The following is a 23,870-nucleotide window of genomic DNA, read 5'->3' as shown; positions in this document are numbered from 1 at the left end:
TTGCTCGGGCCGTGTGCTCTTCTGTCCCCGTGAGCTCGTGTTTACAGCTGCGTGCTTCATGTCATGTTCTGTCTTGTGCTGTGAAGCACGTGTAACGGGTAGAGAAAGTATTTTCATCATATGTAGAATTACACAAAATGTTCAAACGTGTACCTGATATGCCTTTGTGTGTACCTTCCCCTTTAAATTTCCTACACCAACTCTGCACTTAATATCCTGTCTTCTAACCTCCTCATCCCTTTACGAACTACACAAACAAAGTACATGAGTAAAACTAATGAGCTCTAATTAATCCAATTACATCTTTTTATTTTAAAGTACTTCTGTATTTAAATCTGTCATATACATCATATATGGGACATTATTTTTCATGTATATGATTATTTTCGTATTTTCATTAAGTTAAATCACTTTTCTGTCCGATGTGAACTTTAAGCACGTGTTAATTGCATTGCACTCTACATTCATCTTACAGAAACGAAAGAGGGCGAATTCACACAGTCTAAAAATAACATTGTGTCTCATCAGGCCTATCAGAGAATAAAAGAAAAGTCGAGCTGTCATCTGATGTCTGTCTGGTCATTTCATGAAGAAAACAACGCAGACTACACCGGTTACACACGCAGCTTCTGTTTTTCATTGTCTGCGTGCTTTAATGTTGTTATGTTTTGTGTGAACACACGGCATATGAGTATTCTCATTAGCTGCGTGTTAATGTCTTGTTTTGCTCAAGCACATGGCTTGTGATTGTTTTACTGGCCATGTGCTTGTGTTTTTTGTTTTGTGTGAGCACACGGCTTTTGTCTTTGTTTCCTGTGTGCCATGTGCTCTCATGTCAATTGTCTAACCCCACCCATCTTGTTACCTGATTATTGGTTAATTAGCCCCACCTGTGTTTCCCTCATTATCCTCATAATTTTCTCCCTATTTGTTCTCCTTGTGTCTCCCCCCACGTGTCAGTTTTTTTTTGTACATGTTTTATTTTAGCTAATAAAAGCCCTTGTTTTATTTTAGCTAATAAAAGCCCTGTTTTGTTGTATTTTTTTCCAATAAAAGCCTTTATTCACACACCACTTACCACCCCTTCAACCCCAACATCCACAACATTGACATCAGTTGCATCAACCTATGATTTATGCACCATTTATACATGGCATGGATCAGGTGTACATTTCTTATGTACCAACTAACGTTTTGAAAATAGCCTACAAACATATTCATAAATTAAAAATTTCGCCACAAAACATTTATAAAAAATTTATTTTTTTACAATATAAAATCAATAACACCACAACAACATATTATTTGATTTTAATGAAAATTAGAGCAGTGGATGAAAAAATAGGTCTTTCAGAAAAATCTATATTGTTAAAACATTTTTGTTTCTAGCTCTTACAGTTCAAAAGTTAGTAGCATAAATATGAGTGCAACTTTAAACTGTTAGTATTAGAGACTCCAAAGTTGTTGTGTTTAATGTTCAGCCTATCCTCTATATGTGTGCCAAATTTCATAACTTCATAACTTTTATTTGTATGCTGGGCTAAATGGGTCTCTCTCACTCTCTTATCCTTACAGGACCCTCTGAAGGGTCATAGGGCAGGAGTCTATCCCAGTATCCTCCGCTGAAAGCTAAATGACTAAACCCTGTTAATGTGTTCCTGACATGTGTCAGACCATCACTCACCTCTCAGACAGCAAACGCACACATCGCCTTTAACATTAATAACTCAGAAGAGATGCACTAGATTGAAGACTATGATCACCTCTTGATTAATATAGGAGGAGGGGAGAGGAAATCCATCCAGTCAGTTTTCACTGACAGTTTGAATAATGTTTAGTATAATTGCACTGGTTGGGGTATTATCACATTACATGTCATGTGTGAACATCAGATTTTTTTTTTTTTTTTTACGATCATTTCAGTGCAGAGAAAACAAGTCTGTACTGTTTCCTTCTAAACTCTGTTTAAGACAATTTATAAAAAAAAAATATTTTTCCCAAACACTTTTGTCAGTCCGTGTGTTGTATTCACTTTCTTTGCAGAACCGTTTGCTCTGGGTAGTAAGCCTTGCATCTAGTGTGACATTACATGTTTCCTGTAGTATTTTCAGAGCTGTGATCTCACTGTTGAGGTTTGGAAACGTGTTACTGTGATCATTTCCAAAGACTGAGATAGACTGATGGGAATGAACTCTTTTAGTCTTTCTGCTTCTTTCATTTAGTTGGTTGAATTTTTTTTGTCAGTCTCAACATCTCAACTGCAGAAGCTGCTGAGGATCTGGAAAGACTGAGAGAAAGAGAAATGGCTGATATGTGTCATTTGTTTCTGCTGGGACTGGCTATTCTCTCTTCACTTCTCACAGGTAAACACATTATTATATTAATATATATTCAAGTGTTTTACTAGAGCTGGTCTGGCCTGGAGTCTGGGATTGAGTTGGTTTGAACATGGTTGATTCTTCCTGACGTTGTTCTGATCTCACATTTGCAAATACTGTTTTATTCCTGAATGCACTGATATCTGACCCTGAGAATTACCTGCTGTCACAGGGGTTCGTTTATGAAGCTCCATTTATTAATATATAACACAATAATCACTCAGATGTTCTTGTGTTTCAGGTACCAGTGGAGAGGATGAGACTCATGTGTTCATCAGTTCTGGTGAAAATGTCAGTCTGCCCTGTAATAATGCTCTTCATGACTGCAGATCAACTACATGGATCTATAATAAAGATTCAGCAGCAGTTGAACTGATTTGTTTAGGGGAAAAGAAGAAAGACATAGAGAGACATGAGAGACTGAGTCTGGGGTCTGACTGCTCTCTGAACATCAACAACATCTCAAAAGAAGATTATGGATTTTACACCTGCCAACAATGGACTGGTGTGAATAGAGACCAAAAACAAGGATCTGATGCTCGTGTTTTTCTGCATGTTCTTCATGGTAATTTTACAATTATGTGGTCACATTTAAAAATGACAAATTCTTCATTTAAACTCTCCTGATGATTGAAGAGTGTGTGATGTGTGTGTTATTGTGTGTTTCAGTCTCACAGACTGAGATCAGTGCAGGTCTCTCTGTGACTCTATTCTGTCAGCTGTATTCATATGCTGGAGTCTCTTGTGATGATTCGGTCGGTTGTGAGGGAATTCAGCTGTTCTGGGTGAATGAGACTGGTGTTAATCTGACGATATCAGAATCCAAATGTAAGGCATTATCCTCATCAGGACACTGTATCATCACTCAGAATATAACACTCCTGAATGAAGATCACAACAGAGAGTGGAGATGTGAAGTTTCTCACAGAGATCAAGTCAAGACCTCAGTCACATACACTGTCAAGAGTTCAGGTGAGAAACTTTCCTAACTAAATTTCAGAAGACTCTCTGATACAGAAACATGGCACGAGGAATCATAATGTCATCCATTCAAGACAAACTATAGGTTTATGGGTTTCAGTATCATTCTCCCTTCTGTCTCGGCCACAAAAGGACCCTATAACTGTTTAATGGTGCCATAAGGACCCTCTGCCTGAGCTTTACTTGCAACCTACTGAAAAAATAAATATACTAAATTGTATTTAAAATATATTTATTTAATAAGTATACTAAAAATAGACTAACATGTCTATGTACTAACTGAAAATACAATGTAAATGTAGTTATTTCATATTTCACCAAGCACTAACTGTAAAAATTTACAAATTTGTCTGTGATAATTGACTGAAATAAATAAATAAATAAACGTTTGAAATGGTGAAAGAAGTTCACGTATTGATCAGAAGTGTCAGTATATTGCTAATACATTTCAGTGCACCTGTACTAGTACACTTTTTCTATTAATGTTTTTTTAATGGCCCGCTGTACTTTGAAACTGCACATTTACTATTAATTGGACTATTAAAAAATTATGAACAGCCCTCAAAATTACACAAATGTTAAATAATTTCAGAGACGTTAACTTCATGAATAGTAAGAACATAAAATGTATTAAAAGAATTTCAATTCATGCGTCACATATAAATACAGTGTAATGCGAGATGATAGTCAGATGATATTTAATATTGTGTTTGCTGGATTTATTTCTGTAACAGCTTCAAGTTTAATGCCGCTTCATGTTTATTTTCAAGCACTGCTTACTGCACCTATATTAAGAATTTTCTCTGCGATTAGCAATCTTTAAATCCATATTTGTGCTGTCTCTGATAGAAAAAAAAATTAAATACAAATTTGTTTGCTTATAGCAGTACTTGTCACAGTACATAAAGAAAACAAAATAAGCCCATATTTGAACGGTGCATGTCTGTGTGGTGCTCAGTTATAATGGCATAATGATGCCAACAGCACACTTCAAGTTTACTTGGAATGATATTGCAATGTGTTTTCAAGTCACTAAAAGTAAAGGATAGCTTGACATCAGTTTGTTAGTATAATATTAATGTATGTTCAACTATCTTACATTGTAACTAAATTGTAATTGTAATGTCACCAAAAAATATTTGAAGTGTATGCTGAGTGAATTCTGCATTTCAAAACTTAAATACAAGTGTGGATATTAAAGAAGGACATGAAACAGCATTGTTAGATCATTCCTGATCACTGAGAGAAGCATGGGCTTTCCACTGCAGCTTCTGCTCTCTGTAAAGAGGACTAGTGTGTGTAGGAGTGGAGAAGCTTTGCATTCTGTGATGCTGGTCATGGTTTGGTTTGAAGGTGGAGATATTGATAAATACACTTCACTCGTCTACAGTTTAGATACTGAGTAGATACTCATTACTCATATGATTCCTGATCTCAGAATTCAGCACAAACAAGTATATTTAACACAACTTTAGTTGAACTTCAACACTGCTTTTGGACAACTAAAATGTGTTTATATAGATAGAATGAGCCTTGATAGAAACACCAATCTATATTCTTTTCTTCACCTGATGATGGAACACAAAGCTTTGAAAAATCTCTAATATTGCATGTCATATAATGACCAAGTATGGAAATTTTCTACAGTCTGAAGATGCATCTGAACGTTCATTTTCTGCAGCTCCAGGTTCAACACTGATTCCAGTCAGCAGCTCAAACTCTGAGACGACATCAAGCCGAACTACAGCAGCAGCTCCTACACAAGGTTCATGATCACTCTCACACACCAGCAGTCTCTCACTTCAGTGCAGGGCTCTGATAGAAATGCATCATGGTATAGTCTGCTGTCTGTAGCATCTGAGGGGATACAGGGCTCTTTTTGCCAACCAGACTGTTTGAGATGAATGTTTATTTAATGTTTTCGAAAATATGCATCTGAACTAAAATTCTCCGACTTCTACAGATAAACAGATCATTACCTCAAACTCTGAGACGACTACAGCTGCTCACAGACCTGCAGTTACTCCACAGAAGGGTATTTATGCATGTCTTTACAGTGACATTTACAGTATAACTGTAGAAACTAATCTACTAATGTCCAGCTTTTCACAAACCTTGTTTAGGACAACTGCATTTGAAATAAACTTATAGTTTGTAGAAAGAATGTGTATAAGGTGATGTTTTCATGCATTCAAATATTATCGCATTTCCACAATTTAAACTCAAATCCATCCTCCCGTGGTTTCTTCTAGAATCAGTATCTAGATGTAAACTGTGTCTGATCTAGAGATGTTAGAGCTGCTGATCATGAGATTTGAATCTCTGAAGCAAAAAATGAAAAAAAAAATGGAATGAAACGTCTTTGAATGCAGTTCATTTATGCCAATAATTTTACACCACTGAAACTGTCAGTAAATCTGTAAATGCTTTAACATGCCATAATCATTCATAGTCCGAAATGCAGCTGGTAGACTTTTTCTGGCACACAAATTTGAGCACCTTGTCCCTGTCTTACTCTCTCTGCAGTGACTGCCGGTACATTTCAAGCCTTCTACACACTGCACGGTTTTAGCAATCCTATAAGATCATTGCTGGTCACACTGTGTGACATGGATCTAATAAACTTGAGTACGACATGCATGTAGACTGTACGATGATGACACCTATTGACTCATAGGCTACTGTGCACATTTCTATAGAAGAATAAAACATCATTAGCATGCGCTTGTGGTAAACAAAAAAGAGTATAATGAATCACACTTTGACAGTTGTAGTTTTTATGTGTGCTGAAAAAAAAGTGGAAGCGGCGAAAGTGGAAGAAATAAGAGCTTGAGATAAGCAGTTCCCTTTCAAGGGAACTTTGAACTGCATCCTCTAGGGGTCGCTATGGGGAACACCTCGTCGTGACCCGTGTCTGAAGCATACAATGAAAAAACACCAACGAGTTGACCGGCGACAGCCTCTGATGTCACTACCGGTGTGACTATAAAACAGGCACTGGGAAAACACGTCATTCTCTTCTTCGTCTTCAAAACTGACCGTTTTGTTTGAAGAGTGCATCTGAAAGAACCGGTAAGAGCGCTCTTTCTCTGTCTATCATGGCGACTACTAGCAAGCGTTTAGACAATGTATGCATCCGTGTCTGCGTTATTTGACACCCGATGACACACACAATCTTTACGTCATTTGTTTGGGTAAAGAGCACGCACGCGATGTCTTTGAGGAGGCAATCTGCATGCATTGCGAGCGTTTTTTCAAGGAAAAAGCTCTGCTCTCGTTCGTCTCTCTTTCCGATAAAAAAGGCAGCCATCTGCTTCCCGCGGTTCAGGACCCGCTGCTGCTGAGGCACGGAAGAGAATGAGCTCGTGAGAATTTCAGGTGGATCTGTCTGAATGGTTTAAAAGAGGAACTTTCCCTTTCGCGTTCATAATGGCGGCGGACGAGAGAGAGCCTCGGGAGGATGATGTTATATCTTTAACACTTTCTGATACTGAGGTTAGTGCTCTGCTGGGTTTGTACCCAGGAAAAGCAGGAGATATTTGAGGATGGTGAAGAAGCTGAGGCTGAGCCCTCTCAATTCTCCTGCCCTGCGTATGTAGAGCTGTTGGAGTTTATGGATCGCGCCTCGATGAGCGTTATCTTTCCGACCATAGCCCTCCAGCTCAGGTGAGCCTTCCATTTCTGCCTGATCTCCATACAGAGATCGAAAGGAAATGAAAGAGGCCGTTTTCTTCTCGCATCCATCGGTTTCAGCATAAGAGTTTTGCCGACATCGAGGCGATACGCGAAAACGGCTATGAGAGGCTGCCCCCTGTAGAAAGAGCTTTCATTCTGCGGGGGAGACATCCTCTCTTAATCTCCCTCCTTGCCATCTAAGCCCCTTCAAGCAATGCATCTTGCATAAATGGCAAGGCATACGCAGCAGCAGGTCAGGCTGTGGCTTTATTACAAAATAAATGCTTCAAGCATATCAGACTAATCTGCTAAGAGACCTGGATAGAGACGAAGGCCTTTTTCCTGATCAGGTAGCCGAGCTGCGCCGCACCACAGGCCTCTCTCCCAGGCTACCAAGCAGGCCGCCTCTGCCAAGCGCAGGACTATGGCGGCCATGGTGGTGGTGGAGAGACATCTGTGGATGAACCTGGCAGACATCGGGAAGAAAGAAAAGGCTTTCTTCTCAATGCTCAGGTTTCGCCTTCTGAACTTTTCGGTATTTCCGTTGAGACGGTGATTGAGAAGTTCGGGGAGACGAAGGCGCACTCCGCTGCTTTCAGATCCTTCGTCCCACGAAGGTCCAGGTCTGAGCCCGAACAACATAGGGGTCCTGGCCTGTCTCGATCTGAGGATCAAAGACGGGCACAGAAGGCTAGTGTCGCGACTCGCGCTCCTCCCCCACCTGCCGGGCAGGGGTAAGAGGAATTGTGGGTCACAAGGGGGTAAGCAGAGAGCATAAGGGATGTGATCCGGACGAGGCAGCGTTCTCGTCTGAGTCAGAGTGATACTGAGGTACCTACTCGTTCCCTTTAGGGATTTTTAACTTCTGCTTTTATCCTCCCCTTCCTAATTCCCCTGTAACCACCAGCTCTCCACCTGATCGAGGTTAGGTGGAAACCTCTAACGCATAACAGTCTCCTATGCTGGACCTATAATGTTTTTGTCTGGTTCTATGTTCATAGCAACCACCTAACTGATGGTCAGGACTAAAAGGAGGTGCCCCTTGAGCGGGGCTCCAGTGCAGGAGGGTTGAAGTATAAAAATAACCCTATCTGTATATACTTGTGTAAATTGCTGGTGGTTATGTGTCTACTAATAAACTCTGTGAGTTTCCTTTGCAGTGCTCAGTTACAGTGTTTACTAAACACTCGTCAGCACCAGCCATCCGGCTTCATGTTCCGGTGTTAAGCAGCTGAGATCACAGGTTTCTGCGGGAGCCTCCTTGATCATCAGGCCTGGCACAGCACTGCAGGGAATTTCATGGATGTCCGGCCAGGTCACCCTGAGGGGTCTCCTGGCCGCTTAGGTGCTGTCTCATCCAGCGGGAAGTGAAGGTGGCAGTTACAGAAGTCTTCTTGTATATGCTGCCTCTGGTGATGCTCCCCTCGCTAGAGGTTTGTAAAATTTGAGCTTGTCTCTCCCGTGTGGTTCAGCGCCTCTGCGATGCTTAGGAACCTTTATGTACACAGGCTAAGCTCTGTGTACTTTCTGAAAACCACATGGTGGTCAGTGTGCACGTGAACACTTTGCACACTTTCTAAAAATCCACATATTGGTAAGTGTGCACGCAAGACTCTGCGCACTTTCTGAAATCCTGTATGGTAAGGGTTATGCGCTCCGCCTCGTTCCCTTTCTTGAGATGATTAGACCTTGGTTCCTTGGGCTCCATTCAGCCAGTGTGTATTTGTTTATACACTTCAAGCATTGCTTCCCTCAACATGAGAGGCTATTCGGGCGATTCTTGTGGTAGTTTAGCAGCGCTCCCCTTTTCCAAGAAGGGTCGCCTATGAGCGTGCGACTCTGGATTCAGGAGTTCTCCTCTCATATGAGACTGAGTTCACTGTTTTTCCCAAAGCGCTCCAGCATTATTTCCACAGATCGAGTTGATGACTCTCAAACATACTTTTTTGAGATGCACCATTCCATCTATGAGCTGCTCTATCAGAGTGCCACGAGAGCCCTTCCTTAGAACAGTATTCGAAAATCCATGCTATGGTAAGTGTGCACGTAAAGTCTTTGCACACTTTCTGAAATCCACACAGTGGTAAGTTCGCACGCTAGTACTCTGCGTTCTTTCTAAAATCCTATATGGTGAGGGCTTTGCGCGGTTGCTTCGTGCCCTTTCTTGAGTTGGTAAAAGCCCCGTTCATCTTGGGCGCCACTCCACCCATGTATCCTCGGATACCTATCTAAACAGGGTGTTGCTACTGGAGATCTGTTGAGACAGCTCCTTCAGCAAGCTTTTGCGGAAGCAAGCTGTAGCCCCTGTGTGACAGGCAGGACTAAAATGCTAGGTTCCTAGCCGTATCCCTTTAAAGGAATCTTTCCTGATTCCAAGCCTTTAGCTCTACCACCGGGCCGAGGCCCTAACAATTAAGTTGTGTATGTAGCTTAGGCCTTTGGCCGTAAGGGGTATTGTCACAGACAGCCGTCTAAACGTCCCGGGGGCAACTCCCATTGAAATGGTAGAGTTGGTACTTAGTGTTCGCCATGATTCTGGCCTGCACTCCCCTCAGCATGGCGGCGTGGGTATACTGTTCCCCATAGCGACCACTAGAGGACGCAGTTCGAAGTTCCCTTGAAAGGGAACGTCTCAGGTTACGAATGTAACCATGGTTCCCTGAGTAGGGAATGAGACACTGCGTCCTCTAGCTCCCTGCCATGCTTCGGACGCAAGCTTCAGACGAAGAAGTGAATGACGTGTTTTCCCGGTGCCTGTTTTATAGTCGCACCGGTAGTGACATCAGAGGCTGTCGCCAGCCAACTCGTTGGTGTTTTTTCATTGTATGCTTCAGACACGGGTCACGACGAGGTGTTCCCCATAGTGACCCCTAGAGGACGCAGTGTCTCGTTCCCTACTCAGGGAACCATGGTTACATTCGTAACCTGAGACGTTTTATGTTTTAGCACCAATTGTGTTGATTTCATGTCGCATTTTTACTGGTTGGTCAGTAAACGTGGGTCATAACTGCAAACTTACTGTGCGGTGGTCATGTTGAATTTCTGACACTACCAGAAAATTATCGTAGGCTATCTTTGGTCGCAAGACTGTGACAACGACCATCTTTGAACCTCTCTCACTGTACCACATAGGACCACCGATTAGGAGCCACGATCACAGAAATCGCCACGATTGTTTCACAATGCCAGTCTTTCATCTGGGCCAGCCGAAAATCGTGAAGTGTGTCTCGGGCTTTAGAAGAGACTTTAAGATTTTACTCTTTGTTTTTAAGGTTTTAAATGGTCTAAACTTGTGACAGCTAGATGTTTAAGGTCATCAAATCTGAAACTGTTAAAGGTTCCCAGGTCACAGTTAAAAAGAAAGGGAGACTGGGATTTTTCCATAGCTGGCCCCAAATCATGGAACAGCCTTCCTTTATCTATTAGTATAATCACTACAGAATCTCTGTTTAACGTAAAACTTAAAACCCACCTTTTAGACAAGGCTTATTATATTTGAGTTGTCCTGAGCTTGTGTTCCCTCTGTATATACTTTGTCATTGTGTGTAGTTTTATTATTTTGATTTTAAAATTTTTTGTAAAGCACAATGGTCAACGACTGCAGTTCTATCGTGCTATATAAATAAACTAAACAAACAAAAACAATAGTTTAATAGCCTTGACTTCAGTCATTTACAGTTTCTCTTCTTCCTTTCTCTCATCTGTCCTGCAGTGATGGTGATTATTGTAGAGTTTGCAGTGTTTGCTGCTCCTACTGTGATTCTTCTTCAGATCATCTGTGCAAGAAGAGCTGGTGAGTTTTTGAGATGATTCACATTGATCTGGAACGATCTGCACTCATGAGAGCTCAGTCAATGCTTTTGTGTTGAATTATTTTGCAGAGAGGAAGGACTCGCAGCACCCAGAGGAAATAGAAATGAATACAATATTAGAGTAAAATACTCCACAAATAACAGAATACTGCAAGATTTATCTTCATGTCAATGCTATTACGGATGTTTGTATGCAACTTTCAGGAATATTTTCCATACTGTACTGAATCCTTTAAATATAATATTAAATACAGTGATCAACAGAGCAAAAAGGTACCTCTAATGAACATAAGTGATTGTTACAGAAATCATAATATAAACACATGGTCATTTTCTAATCTTGATTCATCTGATCATTACAATAAACTTTTTACAGAAGGCTTTCTAAATGTTGTAATAGTCCATTTTAGCTGATAATTCTACAAATGTCTGTTAAATATCATATACGACATATTCACAGATTTATTTTGATGTTTTTTATTCATTCACTGATCATTTCAATGCAAAATCCTTACTTATGAAAATATAAGAATGATCTGCACGTACATCATGCTTCAGCATGTTTTTATGACAAATATGCAGAAATATAATGTCACAATTTACAAACTACTTTTTTTTTTTTTTTGGTCTTCAAATACAGTGGCATGCAAAAGTTCCCCCTTGAACCCCTTGCAGAATCTGTGAAAATATAAATAATTTTAACAAAATAAGAGACATCATACAAACTCCATGTTATTTTTTATTTAGTACTGTCCTGAGTAAGATATTTTACATAAAAGATGTTTGCATTTAGTCCACAAAAAAAAAAAAAAAACTACAATTATTAATAATAATAAAAAAAATAAAACATTCAAAAGTTTGGGAACCCTTGGTTCTTAATACTGTGTGTGGTTACCTGGAGGATCCATTACTTTTTTTTTTTTTTTTTTTTTGATAGTTGTTCATGAGTCCCTTGTTTGTTCTGAACAGTTAAACTGAGCTCTGTTCTTCAGAAAAATCTTCCAGGTCCTGTTGTGATTGCTGTTGGAGAGGAACCTTGTGACAGGAGAAGGACATGAAACAGCATTGTTAGATCATTCCTGATCACTGAGAGAAACATGGGCTTTCCACTGCAGCTTCTGCTCTCTGTAAAGAGGACTAGTGTGTGTAGGAGTGGAGAAGCTTTGCATTCTGTGATGCTGGTCTTGGTTTGGTTTGAAGGTGGAGATATTGATAAATACACTTCACTCGTCTACAGTTTAGATACTGAGTAGATACTCATTACTCATATGATTCCTGATCTCAGATAAGAGCAGAGCAGAGCGTTGAACTAAAATCCTCTGATCAGATCAGTGAGGTAGAGTTTCTCATGAGTCTGATGGAGAATGCTTGAGGAAAACTACATTTCACTGGGATCAAGAGGAAGCGGATGAGATTCTGTTCTGAATTCATTTCATTAGCTTAGTCTCGGATCATCTCTCCAGAGCTTCAAGAATAAAGCGTCATCCTTCACTAGCAGGTCTGAGCGCCACAGCAGAGCGTCCATCACGTGAAAGAGATGCTGCTTCACACTTGAGATCTTATGAGAAACTCAGCGTTCAGGAGAGAAACTGAAGGACGTTCTCCTGCAGAACAAACTCACCTGTGTGTACCGTACTCCTACATTCACACCTGCGTCCGGAAGTGTGATCTTCAGGAATGAGTGAAGTGAAGACCCTCCAGAAGCTTTGTCAGTCCAAAGATAAACACCAGTTGATGAAGACATTGAGCTCATGTGATGGAAACATCAATCTGATGTGTGTAGAAACACCTGAGCAGAAACAGTTCAGATACTATGTCTAACATTTATATAGAGTCAGCAGAAACCTAATTTTAGTTCAAAGTGTAGTGACTTCAGAAAGTGAGATCAGAAAATCTCAGAAGTCTCCACTGTCAAGCAGAAGACTGAGGTCATCAGACAAACCCAGACTGTTATCCGCAGAGAACTGATGATTGCTGCTTATGTTTTTAACTGCATAGAGAATGTAATAAAACAGATAATAAAGTAACATAAGTAACTGCAGTTATATCTGCAGCTGAATGTCGTATCAGCCTTGCAGTCACTCCTCCGTCCTCTGTACGTGTGCAGTCAGTAACAGTCCATCCGCTGAAGCTGCAATCAGACAATGAGCTCTCCGAGCCTTCGCTCTGTCATCTTCAGACACTGACAAAAGGTTTAAAGAGACTGAGAGATTTTCCTGTTAAAACTCCTCAGAAAATGTTTAAAGAAGTCAATAAAATGTGCTTAACGTCACTTAACCAGTCAAGTTAATCACTGAATAGATCGCATTTAATATTAAATAAATGTTTACAAATATATTTACTGTGACATTGTGTTAATTTTTTAAAACCCATGAAAATTCTTCCAGAAAAAAAGAGAATGAGACACACTTTAATTCAGATTTACACAATTCAGAAACTATAAAAATACACATGACACCAAGTTTTGTAAAAACAAACAATAACAAAAAAATACAAAAATCTAATACAAAAAATAACATAAAACTTCATTCCACAACCTTTCCAAAATACCATAATCTTACATCATTTTTGGCATTAAAACCAAAAACCTTATTTATTTAAGAACATATAACAGAGGGAAACATCTGATAAACGTCTTACATGCATTCTAAATCATAAATATCTTCAAGACATTTTCTAAACATCTGTTTAACATCAGGTAGGAAACGTCTTAGGCCTACAAGCTGCAGCGCAGAGAGTGAGTGAATGTGATCATCCCTTTCTCTTTTCTCCTTTACTATAATGCGAAATAAACACAAATGAATATCTCATGTCAAGTAATCTCTCAGTCAGTTCTGTAACCGCAGAGAAATGCTAGAAAAATGAACTCTGGAGAAAAACCTTTCACTAAATATTTGCACTATATTAGCCTATATTCATTATATATTTATTTATCCTGTTAGTGATTTCTTAGTTAGTGTATATGTTTAATTAGTGCATGTTTCAAATCTGTCATGAAAACAAAGCATAAATATAATTTTATAATTAGATTTAGACATTTTGTAAAAACTGCCCATGTGCAATTTAAATGTTTGCATACTTTTTCGAGTGTATAGAAATTAGAATAGAATAGATAAATATAGAATAGAAATTGAATGTAAATGTTTCCCTGTATTTAGCGTTAGCTGAGATCGATTTTTTTATCCTTAAGAAAATTATAATTATAATTGAATTTATTTAAAGACACACCCACAATTTATTAAACAAAAGAAAAAAAAAAAAAAAAAATAATCAATTTAAATACATACCCACAAATTTTTTGATCAAGCCACTGTTTAATAATTAAAAAAAAGTGTATCAGTGACTTCATAACGTCTCAGTTACGTGTGGTAAACCTCGTTCCCTGAAGGAGGGAATGGAGACGTCATATCAGTGACCAGCGAATTGGGATATCACTTCGATAGACCAATCTACTTTGAGTGTAAACTAAATGAGCCAGTATACATTGGCATGCAATTATTGCATCCAGCTGCAGCTGATCACAGCGTGAGTATAAGAAGGCAGCAGGTGCAATGCATATCAGGTTTTCATTGAGGAGCCGAGCTGGTGACCCGGCCACTCAGCGGTGGTACAGCAGCCGTGGCAATGGGACGTCTCCATTCCCTCCTTCAGGGAACGAAGGTTACCATATGTAACAGAGTAGTTCCCTTTCAGTCGGTCACTGTCGACATCATGTCGGTGACCAACGAATTTGGATTCCTACCGAAGCGCCATCGATGCTGCCCCTTCCAGTGCCCTGTGCGAGCCACCTGGGCCCCTTTTTGGTGTAGGCCGGTGCTCGCAACAAGAAGCTCCACTCACCATTGTCAAAGGACTACCCACTCAGTGAGACTGGATAACACTGGGAAAACATACCCGTTGCACTTAAAAAAAATTAATAAACATGCAAGTCAAGTCTGCTTTATTGTCAATTCTTCCACATGTACAGTACATACATACAGAGAATCAAAACAAGTCAAGTCTGCTTTATTGTCAATTCTTCCACATGTACAGTACATACATACAGAGAATTTAAATTGCGTTACTCTCAGATCCTTGGTGCATACAGATATCACTAACAGTACAACATTAAATACAGATAATAAAATATAAAGTACAACTATACAAATATACAAATAGATCATGTAAAAAAGAAAGATAAGTAAAGCAGCATAAGGCACATTGTAGACAGAGTGCCAACCAGTAAAGTAAACAGTGCCGATATAATGACTGTAGTGCAAAAGAGCTTACTCAGTCTGATTAAAGTGTCAAAAATCTCAGAGAGCAGTTCTTTATTTAAACTGACTAAAGAGGTGGTTCTGAAAGTATGCAATACTAATGCAATACTAGAATCATAAACCAATGCTGCACAAAGTGTCTGGTGCATGTCCCAGTGTGTTAGTGGGAGCTGGGGGCGGGGGATAGGGACTGAGGTTCAGAGTTCAGTGGTGCATGGGGAAAAAGAGGGGAGTGGGGGCAAGGTTGGGAAGGAGTTCAGCTTCCTGACAGCCTGATGAATGAAGCTGTCCTTCAGTCTGCTGGTCCTGGCCTGGAGACTCCGCAGTCTTCTCCCTGATGGCAGCAGACTGAAGAAGCTCTGTGACGGGTGGGTGGGATCACCTGCGATGCAGAGGGCTTTACGGGTGAGACGGGATCCATAAATGTCCTGGAGGGAGAGCAAGTAGAGACGCTGCTGTGCTTTATTGGCCAATCAGGATGCTCTCAATGGTGCTACTGTAGAAGGTGCACATGATGGGGGCCGGGGCGCTGGCTCTTCTCAGTTTGCGGAGGAAGTAGAGACGCTGCTGTGCTTTATTGGCCAGTGCTGCAGTGTTGTCGGTCCAGGAGAGGTCCTCTGTGTTGTGCACACCCAAGAACTTGGTACTGCTCACTCTCTCCACAGACGCACCGTTGATGGTCAGAGGAGCGTGCTGAGTGTGCACTCTCCTGAAGTCAACAACAATCTCCTTCGTCTTGTAGGTGATTGTAACTCTCTTGGAAATGGCAGAAGTCTGGCGAGGAAACACAGACTCTGAGGCTATATCGTGGGACTTATGGGATCCACTTAGGTCTCACATATGGAACCCAGCCTTCTACCGGTCCTCAAGGATTCAGCGAGTCCCACACCCTGTGCCTGATAAGCCAGGGTGATGGCATCCACTATCCAGTGGGCCATCATCTGCTTAGAGATGGCATTCCCCTTCTGCCAGCCTCCATAACAGATAAAGAGCTGGTCTGAGGTCCTAAAGCTTTGTGTCCGGTCTACGTAGCATCTGAGGGCTCGGACGGGGACAGAGCAAAGCTAGGGCTGGGTCTGCCTCCTCCGGGGGCAGCACTTGCAGGTTCGAAATAATCAAAAAGGGAATGTGTGCAGTGTTGATTTGCAGTCATTAATCATATTTGCTTGCCTTAACATTCAAATAATCTAATGTATGATGCTAATTTGCAATGTTCTTTTTCTCTCCTTTTCCTGACAGACTGTGACTTACTAAAAGTATCAATTATTGTGCATTTATTCACTCATTTGACATTAACAACAAGGCACACTTCCGTTATGTTGTGTATTGTACTTCTGTTATTAAAATTGAAATAAAAAAAGACAGTGAATCAATTTGCATGTTTAACATTTTCTGGGTATTTTAAATAAAAAAATAGGTGTGGTGTAAATATGGTTGAATAATGGCTTTTGGTCTATCAGCCCTTTACAGAACTCAGCCATACAAGAATACCACAAGGTTCATATATCAGCAATGTTTTTTTTTTTTTTTTTTTTTTTTTTTGTTTTGTTTTTTTAATATATATATATATATATATATATATATATATATATATATATATATATATATATATATGATTTTGCTCACTTCTGGTTGGGACATGACACTTTTTTGGTTAAGTTCTGGCTAAAAAGGTGTGGACCAGTTCTGGGTCAGCAAACACATACTAATGTGGGTCACACTTAAGCTGTTGATGTGGGCCAGATCCAATTCTGAACCAAAGGAAATTTGCTGACTGGGACACGTTTGGGACAGAATAAGGACCTTATTTGTGATTGATATAATTAGTGCAGTATTGTTCATTACTGACATTTAATTAATTCATAAATGTTAAGTGTTTGAATCAGTATGATTATTTTATGTATCGTTAAGTTGCTGCATGACTCATAACTCATCACAGTTCTGTGTCATAAAATAACTGCTTATTAAGGTTGACGTCACTGTATTCTGTTTGCACCTATATCTTTATCAGTCCTACTACATGAGACATGGTTAATTCTTAACTAGGCAGGGATGTTGTGTTTATCAACAGTAGAACACATTTCAATGATGTATTTGTAATGTGCATCTTTTCCTTATTTTTTAATTAATCATTAAATGTATGTTGATAAGAAATGTGATTTATATGCAGAGAATATATGCTAATTTGTATTTTCTATATTTCTTTGTGGAAAACACACACATACACACACACCCTTTTCAAACATCCCAAAGTTGCATTCATTACTACAGCAACAGTAGATCAAACAATCATAGTAAAGTCGTGATCACAAGAAAACAACAAATAAAAAAATAAAAAATCTAAAAACAACTTATTTCGAGATCACAAGATAATTAAGTCGTGATTACAAGAAAACAAGAAAGAAAAATATTAATAATCCATGGCCATTACCTTAATTTTTCCTTTGACATTTATTTTAGGCAGATTATATTTCCATGTTAAAACTGAAATATATAGAATGGATATTCTAAACACTTTATTGTCCCTGTAATGAGTAATGAATGTTGGAAATTTCAAATCTTTTCATAAATGTGAATATAGATAAATATTAATGAAGTTTGACATGGAACATTATATTGCTGATGCTCTTTATTTTTTAAAAGTTTTATGATCAGTGTTAGTTTCTGTAGAAAAAAACTGTAAAATGTTAATGAACTAATTACCCTTCTTTATTACAATTAATGTAGTTATTAGTAAACCAAACTTTATTAAGATGAATATGGACATGTTAGGCTCTTGTAGGATAGTTATTTACCTGTGTGTAATTAGTGTTTTGTATTACTGATGTTTTATCCATGTCACATTGTTAGAAAGAACAGAATTGTCTTTCAGTCAAACACTTTTATAGACGTTTGTCATCCTGACTCAAATAAACAGTTTCTAGCAGCAAGCACTCAGAATCAAGTGAGATGATCTGCTGATGATCCTGAATGTCTTGTTGAATGAGTGTTGATCTGAGGCTCATCAATATTAACAGAGCTGCTGAAAAGACTCTTTATTTCATCTCAATAGTTCTCCTGTTCTCACCTCATTTATTGCTGATAAATAAAGCTGTTTGTACTTAGTGTAAATAGCAGTATTTTCTTAGCAATAAACTATTTACACTAAGTGCAAATAGCTATAGATTCTATACTATGTTAAAATAGCAGGATGTTCTGCTATTTCTACTAATTACTGCAAACAGTGGCAATTATCTGCACCTCAGTGTAGTACATTATAAAACAGTATGCAGTAATAATGTATTGAAAACTAGTGTAAATTAGTTCTAATTCAAATTATTAAATGGATGGCAAATTGTTTGTGACAATAAAGCCCTCCCTACACCTACCCTAACTCTATCCAACACTTTATTTTCAACTTTTCAATTATTTCCTTCATTTTTGTTGAAAATAAATGCCTTTCTGATGCGATATGAGATTTGATAAGAGAGAAAAATAAGTTATTTACAATACATAATACAATAGTTACATTATTTATATTGTGTTGTGAAAGCGATCTCAGTAAATTATATATATTTTTTTATTTTGGCAGATCAGCTCCTCCCATGCTTCAATTTACCTTCAGTGAAGCTCCTCCCACATCAATCAAATCACTAGTGAAGCTCCTCCCCCAGCAGTTCACCAATAAATGCTGGAATATTCCCATCAGTTACAAGTGCAGATGAGCATCAAAGCATCAGGAAGAGCAGGAATCTGCAAAGACTGAGTTTATTAAAGAGGACAGAAAGAAGATGAGAGATCCAGAACCCTGCAGAATCAAACACACTGAAGATACTTAAGAACTAACAGGTTGGTGTTTATTCTTGATTTCACATTCATTTCATGATGCTGAAGAACTTTAATCAGATTTAGGTAAAACGTTAAAATATGAAATGGGTAGATTTTTTTTCTTTATTTTTGGTTTTCAACAAATGGTCAAGGGGAGGTTTCAGAAATTTCCATTTTCGTTGTCAACATCAGGTCAAACTAAATATTACTTTAGCACAATTTTTGCAATCATTTTAACCACATTTTAATAGATTTCTCAGTATAGTTTATTTTTTTTCTCAATAAACAGTAAATACTAAAATGTATCAAGTAATGACTTAAGCAAAATCTGATAGATAGTTACTGATGAAGTTGTATTTCTCATAAATTATAGCAGTTATTCATAGTTAAAGAGATTCTTCTTCTCACAAAGGTAACTTTGGTAACAGGGTTGATGAATTTGATCAGCACTGTACAGTTCATTTAAAAACTGAGACAATGGATTGAGATGATTTAATAAAATAATAGCAAGCAAAAGTTGTGATATGGAACTACTATTTAAATTAATATTGTTTATTAAATAGTATTAGTCATAACATCAGACTAATAATCATACTAGTTTGTGACCGTGAGATCCTTGTTAATGTCCGGCGTGAGAGACTAATTGACACTGGAATTCAAATGAACGAGTAAAATATAAATTAATGAGTTAAACAGAGTAATCAAAAATCTACTTATATTATTATATAAATGACCAATAATCAATAGTTTTCCAACCTAGGTTCAAGGTGGTGATAAAATAGAGTCAGATAAATACCTAATTGCAATAAAATTACTTTGCACACTGCCTATAATGTTTTAAAAATAACTGGAAAATCAATGTACCTTGTTCATGGAAAGTTTCAGGGATGTATAAATAATTATTAAAAGGCATCAAAATCATCGTAATATTTTATAGCAGTTACATCAACGCTCACTTTTATGTTCTTTCACTTCATATTTCTCTCTTTGAATTATTTTGATGTACTGAAAATAAAATTCTGCCTTTTTTTCCTTTCAACTCAGATCTGATGGAAGAGAGCGAGGAGAGTTACGAACTGAGTGAAGTGGAGAAAAGTTTTGCACAAAAAGGAGGCCATAAATTAAAAGTTCACATGAGAGTTCACACTGGAGAGAGACCGTACACTTGTGTTCTATGTGGGAAAAGTTTTGCACAAAAAGGAGGCCCAAAGTCTTAATGTTTACTTGAGAGTTCATTTTAGAGAGAAACCTTACACATGTGATCAGTGCGGGAAGAGTTTCACACAAAAATCACACCTTCAAAGACACATGAGAAACCACACTGGAGAGAAGTCATATGCATGTGATCAGTGTGAGAAGAGTTTCACAAACAAACAAAGTCTTAATGTTTACTTGAGAGTTCATTCTAGAGAGAAACCTTACACATGTGATCAGTGCGGGAAGAGCTTCACACAGAAACAACATCTTACGGGGCACATGAGGTTCAACACGGGACAAAGGCTGTATGCATGCGATCAGTGTGGGAAGAGTTTCACGCATTCATCATATCTTCCTCTTCACATGAGGATTCACACAAGAGAGAAACCTTACACGTGATCAGTGCGGCAAAATGTTTCTGTGGGCTTCATACCTGAAGACACACCTGAGAGTTCATACAAAGGAGAAGCCACATTCATGTTCTTTGTGTGGAAAGAGTTTTTCACTTCTACAACGTCTGAAAGAACATCAAAAAAAGACATAATGATGTGACCACTACATGTGCTTTGAGTGTGACAAGACTTTTACGAAAGCGATCTATTTTAAACTGCATCAGATGATTCATACTGGAGAAAAACCTTACAAGTGTTCACACTGCGACAGAGGAATTCAGTCGGTCAACAAATCTGAAAACACATGAGAGGATCCACACTGGAGAGAAACCGCACACATGTGATCAGTGTGGGAAGAGTTTTGCACTAAAAGGAAATTTTATGAGCCATATGAGAATTCATACTGGAGAGAAACCGTTCACTTGTGATCAGTGTGGGAAGAGTTTCACTATTAAACACTACCTGAAGCGACACAAGAGGATCCATGCAGTGGAGAAACCAGATCAGCGTGATCCACGTGAGGAGAGGTTCATTCAGTTCTCTTCTTTATTCTTTCATACAAAACATCGAGTTTATTATATCAAACTACATTCTTCAAAATGCCAACGCAGTTAAGTCTCTTCTAAATTAGTTTCCTAACCACTGCATCGAGTGTATTATATTAAAGGACATTTTGTTGTTTGCCTGGTATCTGCTTCAAAATGTTAACATTATTGTGAGACATAATTATGAGAAAATAGTTAATTGTTGCATCTCATAATGAGAAATGTTCTCGTAATAATGCCTTCATATCTCATATAATGATACTTACAAAATGAGACAATTTCTTTTAATAATGAGATACTTTCTCATAATAATACCTACTCATAAAAACAACTTTACATCTTGTGACGTGCCTCTGGGCCCTTATTATTATAATGAGTGTTGGGGGGGCTTTGAGCTAATCATGATGTGAAACACCTGCAGAGAATGATAAAAGGTGATGGATGTTTGACTTCAGTTGTTTTTTGTTACTCCTTTGGCGTCTGTTATTTTGGGTTGTTGCTTTAGTTATTTATTATTCGTTTGCTCCATGTATTAGTTTAAGTTTGGGTAGTTTGCAGGCCTGTATTTTGGAGTGTATATTTTGTGTTAATTATGTAGCTTATTTTTTATTTATGTGGATTTTTTTAAACGAAATGTTTTTTCGTAGTGGTGTTTATTTTGTTATGTTTGATTAAATATATATTTTTAATGTGCTTTTGTTCTCGTTGCCTCCCTCATTTGCCCGTGACAAATATGGGGGCTCGTCCAGCCGAACACCGGTTTGTTATTATCTCCGACTCTGTGAGCGAGTGTTCAGCGTGCGCTGTTTAGTTTGTTTGGGAGACTTCGAGTAACAACTGATTAGAGAATAAGCCTATGGTTTTGGTTATATTTTGAATTTGGGAAACTTATTGTGAAAGGTAATATAGTTGCTGTTGTGTATTGATTGGAATGTAGAAGAGACGAATGTGGTAAGTTACAAATTAACTGAATAATCTGATTGTATGTGTACAAAAATATGCATTTATCAGTTTTTGTTGTTTTTTGTTGTTGTTGTTTTGCTTAGGAATTAGTTTCGTTTGTTTGCTAATTTTTTTTAGGGGTAGCAGAAAAGTTAACTTCCAATATTGAAGAGTTCATTCTTAATCCATCGGAAGATCTTTTAAATGAGTTTTCAAAAGATCAGTTGTTGGTGCTTGCGAGTCATTATAATGTTGTGCTTTCTGTTGCTGATTAAACGGTTAAAGGAAAATTTAAAATCATTCTTGACCGCTGCTTTGAAAGAACAGAATGTTCTTGAAGAAAAACAGACAGTGTCTACTGTTCAGACTAGCAGAATGTATTTGACTTATGAGCAACAAAAGGATTTACTTTTGATAGAAATGAAGTTTAAGGAAAAAATTGAACAGCAAAAAATTGAAGCAAGACATGATATTGAAAACAAGAGATTGGAGCTTGAGCGTTATAAATTGGATTTGATAAATGCTGGGAAAATTTCTAGAGGAGCCAGAAGATCTTCTGGTGAAGGTAGTGACCAGGATTTGCTTGATTTTGATGTTGTCACATTTAAAACTTGTGCCCAAGTTTGATGAAAGTGAAACTGATTGCTTTTTTTCACTGTTTGAGCGAGTAGCGGGTACTAGACGTTGGTATGATTCTGAGCGTGTTTTGCTATTGCAATGCGTTTTCACGGGAAGAGCTCAGGAGTTTTTTTCTTCGTTAAGTACTCAGGATGTGGAAACGTATGAATGTGTTAAATCAGCGGTTTTGAAAGCTTATGAATTGGTACCAGAAGTATATAGACAGCGATTTAGAGGTTGGCAAAAATCTGAAAGACAAACGCATGTGGAATTTGTGAGAGAAATTCAAACTCATTTTAATCGCTGGTGTTCTGCTTCTAATGTCGAAACTTTAAGTGATTTAAAAGAGTTGGTATTGTTAGAGCACTTTAAAAATTCAGTGCCACCCCGTATCGCTACTTATGTAACTGAGACTAAAGCTCGTACGGCATATGATGCTGCAGTCCTTGCAGATGAATATGCTTTAATTCACAAAAATCAGTTTGGACAGAAGGCATTTAGAGAAATTAGACAAAAACCGGATTGGGTTGTACATGATAAGAGTAGAGAAAGTCCTGGTATGTTTAGAGCAGGGATAGGCAACTCCGGTCCTGGAGGGCCACTGTCGTGCAGAGTTTAGCTCCAACCATAATTAAACACACCTGAACAAGGCAATCAGTGTTTTCAGGATTACTAGATAGATACAGGCAGGTGAGTTTTTATGAGGGCTGAAGCTAAACTCTGCAGGATAGTGGCCCTCCAGGACCAGAGTTGCCTATCCCTGGTTTAGAGGAAGATCGTTACATTCACCTGGGGACATTAAATTAGTTGATGCATGCAATTATTGCCAGGCTAAAGGACATTGGAAAAATGAATGTCCAATGTTAAAAGCCAAAGTTCAATATTCATCAGGAAATCGAAAGCCCCAAAATGTGGTTTTGGGAGCAAAATCAGTAGGACTAGATTAGATTAGATTAGATTCAACTTTATTGTCACTGCACATGTAAGGTACAAGGCAACGAAATGCAGTTAGCATCTAACCAGAAGTGTAATAAGCAGTAAGTACAGAATATACAAGGTCTTCAATATGTACAATAACTATACAGATAAGTATTATGGACATAATTTACAGATTTTAAATACTATCAGCATGATATAGAGATAGGTGTACTATGAACATACTATACAGATGGAATATGTGAAAGTGTATGTACACTATAGGCAGAACTATGAACATATGAACATAATTACACTATTGCAATGGTCAGTAAAGTGCATGGAAAATATT

The 23,870-nt window shown here is 38.3% G+C and overlaps 1 long non-coding RNA gene and 1 pseudogene across 1 annotated transcript; one reads left to right on the top strand and one right to left on the bottom strand.

Annotated features, from left to right (window-relative positions):
• Positions 1 to 5,331: 5,331 nt before the first annotated feature.
• On the top strand, positions 5,332 to 11,159 carry LOC122144453. Its single transcript, XR_006159719.1, has 3 exons — positions 5,332 to 5,394; positions 10,747 to 10,827; positions 10,916 to 11,159. It is a non-coding gene; the product is annotated as an uncharacterized LOC122144453 (long non-coding RNA).
• Positions 11,160 to 11,908: 749 nt separating this feature from the next.
• Positions 11,909 to 14,253, bottom strand: LOC122144457 (annotated as a pseudogene).
• Positions 14,254 to 23,870: the final 9,617 nt, after the last annotated feature.

Source organism: Cyprinus carpio, unplaced genomic scaffold (assembly GCF_018340385.1).
Source record: "Cyprinus carpio isolate SPL01 unplaced genomic scaffold, ASM1834038v1 S000006678, whole genome shotgun sequence".
Taxonomy (NCBI): domain Eukaryota; kingdom Metazoa; phylum Chordata; class Actinopteri; order Cypriniformes; family Cyprinidae; genus Cyprinus; species Cyprinus carpio.
Note: the sequence above shows the minus strand (reverse complement) of the source record. Positions and strands in the feature narration are given on the sequence as shown.